Below are 6,000 nucleotides of genomic sequence, written 5' to 3' on the forward strand. Positions count from 1 at the left end.
CCTGTTACTAGGACCCCCGAAGCTAGGATCCAGCTTCCCGCCCAGTATACAAGGCAGGCCTGAGGGGAAAAAAAACAAAACTAAACTAAAAGACAGAACTAAGAGAGGCATAAAGAAGGGCACCAGGACGACCAGGCCAGCACAACCGACAAAGTCACCAGCCAGTCCCAGGCACTGACTTTTATTGGCAGTCAATTGGGGTAAAGGCAACATATGTGCAGTTTCAGTGGAAATTAATGTAAACAAGGCTCATAAAGGACAAGACAAAGCATTCTCAAATTAGGAACAGAATAGACAAAATATAGGGTTGTAATTAGAATGTTGTCCTTCTAATGGAATTTGGGTGTGAGTTACTCTGACGTTGGCTTCAGCCCAACTCACTTCTGTAAACAAGCCGATTGTGGGGTTCACTCCTCACAGCCTGCATTGGGTGTCGTCAGTATTACGGTCTCCTGCAGCCTGCCACACAGGCAAATGTAAGAGAGTCTGGGGCTACCAAGTGCTAGGCAGGAAGAGCATGTACGCTTCCTGTGGGAGAGCAGCTGGGTAGGACCACTTATGAGAACAGCTTAGCCAAAGTTAGTAAATTTAAAAGCGAACACACCCGTGGCCAGGGATTTAGCTCAGTGGTTCCGCCGCCTGCTTTGCAAGCACAAGGGCCTGAGTTTGATCCCTGGTACCAAAAAAAAAAAAAGTGATCACACTCTATAATTCATTAATCTAACTTGTATATATTATACATAATACACATTCAGTGGGCACACAGAGACATGGACAAGGATGTTTATAAAGGCATATTTTGTAGTAGTACATAACAGAAGAAAGTCTGAATGTTCATCAGGTAAACGGTGCATGATTTTTATTTAGCAGTGAAAATAAATGAACAAGACCACCATCTATAAACACAAATTGTCATGACCATAATAATTAGATAAAAATTAAATTGTTAAAGACAAATCTTAGTACTGTATATATTAATAGTGTTTCTCTTATATACATAATATATATATGTTTCCATTAACAATGGTTCCACTTATAGCTTGATATCAAATGATATACCATTGATATTAAGGTCAAAAAACCATTGTTAATGGGAACGCACATATAAAGTAAAACATTTTTGAGAAAGGAATTGAAATCTCATGATCCAATTTGAGACATTGAGTGGGTTTCATCAGTTTTGGTAAACTTTGTTTTTTGAGGTTATTACACTAGATTTATACCTTTATATATTTTAAATACTTCATGACACATTAAAAGAGAACAAGTAATTTTGTAAGTTCTGTTACTTCCTAGCCATCACAATTCCCTTCTCTAGCCGTGACTTACCGCATCTGAAACTTTCATCATTTCTTAGAAGTCTGAAGTCCATGAACTGCAGCTGCTCCCAGTTCTGATGGACGAAGGCAGACTGACTACTTTTAGAATAATTTGACCCAAAGAGAGTCTTTACCTCTACATTGTATGGCAAGAAAATACAAAACAGATAAATCTAAGACATTTTTTCCTAATAAGAGCAGCCATATTCATCATCCAAAAAGAATGCTTTTGAGAATGACATGGAAAAATATTGTTAAATTAAATCAAATAAATACATAAATAATAAATCTGGAAACTAAACTTTTTTATGATACTGGGGAATGAAGCCAGGGCTTTCACACTGAGCTACATCCCCAGGCTTTTTTCTTCAGTTTTTAATTTTGAGACAGGTTCCCCCTAAGTTGCCTAGGCTGGGCTTGCTTGAGCTTGAGATCCTCCTGCCTCAGCCTCCCAGAGTGCTGAGATTATAAGTATGTTCCATCGCACTGCTAGGAGGAACCTCTCTCTAGTTCATGATTTAGCTAAACAGTGCTCTTTGTTTCCTTCACTACTCATTAAACGGAGTTTTCTTCTTAACGCACAAAATATCTGAATTAAAATATATATAATGTCCATGTCATCCTTTACCCTTTTTTAGAGCTGGCTTCTAGATTTCCATTTCTGACAAATGTCGAATGGTCCAGAGAAAATTACCAGATATATCACTGAAAAGCGCTTGATAAATATTCATTCAGAATGTAATGAAGTTAGAGCCCAACAGGGCCAGAAAAGACAAAGTGGGAAAGCAGCAAGGTAACCAGAGCTCTGGGGTAGCATTGCCCTGGGAGGTGTCTTTGGTCCTTCACGCTTCAACCGAGGGACCAGGGGCTGTTGCTGCAACCTAAGGGAGTGGGCAGCTGGTCCAGAAAGGACTTTTTCAGTCTGGGCCCCAGGAAGAGAGGTCCTCCCGAGGGATCATGGGGGAAGCCACCTATAGGGGAACAGTGAGGGTGTTTACCTCTGGGCCCTGCCTGCCAGTGGGGAGGTCAAGAGAGTGAATCTCCCGGGACAGTTCTCACACACAAGTCAGTGGTCAAGGGTGTGCACAAATTCTATGGAGCCTCTGAATTTCAAGTTGAAAACTTCAGTGGACCCCAGCGGGCCTTGGCAGTGTCTGACGGGCTCCACTGCACAGAAGGGGCACTTGTCAAAACAACGACACAGGTAAATTTTCAGTCCTGTGAATTCATAGCAAGAAATCTTATGAAAGGATCGAGCAGCAACAGTAAGCTGCAGAATTAGATCTGAAAAAGATTTATAGCTAAAATCAGCAGATAGATGATCTATTTTAAAAGGATGTTTAATATTCTGAAAGTGACAAGAGAATGTGAAAGTATGGCCTGGAAGATCCGACAAAGGAAGCAACACTTTTAGAAATACAACAACTGAAATCAGAACTCAGCAGGCAGGCTGATTAGACAAAACTAAAGCTAATTATGGAATCAGAAGCTAAAAAGGTCACAGATTACGTGAGGCAGGATGATTTCATTTAGTCATGTATCTGTTACTGATTGCAGCACATACATGTAACTCATGGATCAAAGAACCTCCATGAGAAGCAGAATTGTTTTTCAGAAAAGACTTTAAATTGAATCTAAAACTCCATCACATCAAAACAGGTGGGTCTCAACTAGAGCAGTACTTGAAGGCAGCATGTTGAAAATTATAATATCAGAAAATAAAAAAGAGAAGGGTAAAATATATGAACCAAGTTTTAAGCTTAAAAAGGTAGAATGAATGCAGGAGAATCAGCCCCCGCAAAAAAACAGAAAAATACAATTAAAAACTCACTGAATAGGCAACAAAGATACAACAACATTCAACAATCCAAATCCAGTAATATAGAACAAGATGAATATGTAACATCTGTGCTGAATTTATCCCAGCTGTATGAGGTTTTAGGTCTTAGAAAGCCAGTTAATTTAGCTGGACCTAGTACGTTATGAAAAGAGGGGGCAAAAACACAGGAAACTTTCCAGAAAATGTGGGAGGTACAACCAATAAAAATCAACAATTCTTGATAGCGAATCCTTGTAAACTAGGAAAGAAAAGGAATTTCTTTAATCTGATGTGGATTTTTTTTTCAATCCCTTGGGAAAATACCATAGTCCGTGTAATGCTCAGAACTACGCATTTTATAGGACTAGCTAATGCTACAATAATGTGAAACCTTAAAAATGATGAATGTATCTTCTGTGTGGGTGGATTTCAGAATAACAGTAAATAGTTAATCTTCCACCTTCCTCTTGGGTAGCGTTTATGAATGGCTCAGAGGCATAAGGCTTAGAGCACTCCCAAAATGTCATTGTAATTTGGTCGTTTCAGTTGAAATGTACAGGTTAAACACGTCTCAGTTTTAGTGACGAGGTTTGCAGGACCCCAAATCAAAGCGCGTTAATTCGAGGTGAAAATGGAATAGCATATTTGAAACCTAGACTCCTCAGTAAAATCTGCAGGGCATGTTTATTGGAGTTGAACAGTCGCGCAGGACCTTGCATTTGTTAGTAGGCTGAAGTCAGGAAGTACGTGGTGCACCGTGGGAACTCTTTCCTGTGTTATTGGAAGGGCGTGATTGGAAACATATCCTTTTAGAAATCCTGTTTACACAACTGTTTTTGCATGGTTGTTTCTAGAAATGTTATCTTCAAATTAAAGCAGAAACTCCTATTCTGGTCTCCAAAGTCCAACAGTACTGGGCTCAAATTCCAATGTTTCTTTGTCTGTAAAAGTGGATAATGCCACCAATACCAGAATGGGCTCTGCTGGCAAGAGAAATACAGCACGTGAGAGCTCGGCGAATCCCTGTCCTTCTTCTCCATATGTATTCCCAGGTCCATCTGCCTTGTGAAGCAGCTGGCCTTTGAAGTCCTCCTCCAGCGTGCCTGGATTTATATATAGCTGTGTGTACTGCAATGAAGACATCAAGTATGAAAAGTGGAGCAGCGCCCTCCTGAGGACAAAGTGGATTTAACCATCAGTGTCCCTCGAGAGTCCCTGGGTGCCCCAGACACACCTTGCCTAGGGAACCGCACCAGCTGCACAACTGGCAAGGCCAGAGCAGAATAAAGACATCAGGGTCCTTGTTCAGAACTTCCCAGATTTTAAGGCAGTAATAGCAGAGCATTATCCATGGGATCCTTTGAGCTGAGGCTTTGTTACCTGCTCTTGGAATTGGCCCGACTTCGAAGCATAGTTCTCCATCCTCACCCTTACAGGGACAGCACGTGATTCTCATTACTGAAACCAAGGGACTTTTAGGTATATCTCCATCCAGTGACGCTTAGTTTCCACGTGGGGCCTCGCATGCAGAAAGGCCTACCAGGGGCACTCAGTTTTGTTTGGGGGTATGTAAATAGACCGTATTCCTTTCATTCTTTTAGCATGAAAAGTTCACGCAAGTTAATAAGAACTTGTAAATCTACATAGATGAAATTATCTTTCGAATTTATTTCCTTTAAAGCAGTTCTTAAAGGAGCTCCTAAAAAATTTCAGATTTATCATGATGATTAGCCCTGAAGAAAAAAAGAAATGAGAATTTGGAATGAGAACATGGGAGAAAGGGCCTCTCAACTCTGTCTACAAAGTTTCATTCCCAAATCTAAATGAATATTAAGATTCTGTGCAGCAGGGTAGTAGGAATACATATGTTACTGCATTAAACGCTGTAAACTTCTGTGTTTGAAATATTTCACAGTAAAAGTATTTTCAAAGACCCTAAACCAAAACAGTTGTGCTAAGTACAATGTAGGGGATGGTAAGAATTTGAATTCAAGTTCTGCTGTGCAGTGTGGCTCTATTATCTTGGTTTCATTAGCTCCCTGAACCTCCCTTTGCTTGTAAATGGAGACGAATGTGTAATCTTCGAGGTCTTTTGTGAGATATCATTCTACTTCTGTAAAATAAAGAATATGTTTAGAATATAACAAGCTAACTTATGATTCAGGATTGTTTATTCAACATACATACTTGTGAATTGGTGAGGCAGTAAGACTTGTAAAAGTTCAGGAGACCCCAAGTCCAATTGAAAAGAAGGGTACGTACACATTTTTCTTTTCCAACTTCACTGCAAAGAGAAAACAAATTTGTCTGTTTCAATTTTCAACTAAGAAACTGTGAAATTTCTCTATTTCCAAATATTTAGTTTAGGGACGTGGGAAAATGTGAACAAAGCTGGGATTCCACGGGAAGAGTACATCAGCTGATTCCCTCAGTCTTTACAGTCATTTTGGTTAAATGCAGTCTTAACGCCACGGTGGGAAACATGCCCAGCAGTCAGACAGATGAGAAACCCAGGGAAAGAGACGATGCGGGCAGGAGAGCTGGTGGGGAGTGGCGGAGTGTGTGCCCAGTAACCAGACGGGCTCCACGCCGCCGGTGTGCCGTTCCTGAGTGTCTGGTTCTGCCTACTGTTGACGAGACTTCCGGACTTACATGAGATATCGCCTAGGTTTCCCCTCTGGTAGTTAATCCAAATCATTTTTTAATGTGCTGTCTGTAAGATAAAGATACCGAGGGGCTTGATTTACTTCATAGTAATTGAGTTTTGTTGACTTTGGGCCAAAGTGTGTTGCTTTTTATCTCAACGCGGAGGTTTTTAGAAGTATTAGTAGCTTGTCTAACAGAACCGGGGTGTCTCTGACC

The 6,000-nt window shown here is 40.5% G+C and overlaps 1 long non-coding RNA gene across 1 annotated transcript in view; it reads left to right on the forward strand.

The window, feature by feature from the left end:
• Window positions 1–5,416, forward strand: part of LOC104848885 — a 28,734-nt gene extending 23,318 nt beyond the window's left edge. Inside the window, exon 3 of the long non-coding RNA XR_776573.1 lies at window positions 4,191–5,416. This is a non-coding gene — a long non-coding RNA (uncharacterized LOC104848885). The remainder of the gene's footprint in view (window positions 1–4,190) is intronic.
• Window positions 5,417–6,000: the final 584 nt, after the last annotated feature.

This window comes from Fukomys damarensis, unplaced genomic scaffold, assembly GCF_012274545.1.
Source record: "Fukomys damarensis isolate Sample0158 unplaced genomic scaffold, DMR_v1.0_HiC HiC_scaffold_33, whole genome shotgun sequence".
NCBI lineage: Eukaryota > Metazoa > Chordata > Mammalia > Rodentia > Bathyergidae > Fukomys > Fukomys damarensis.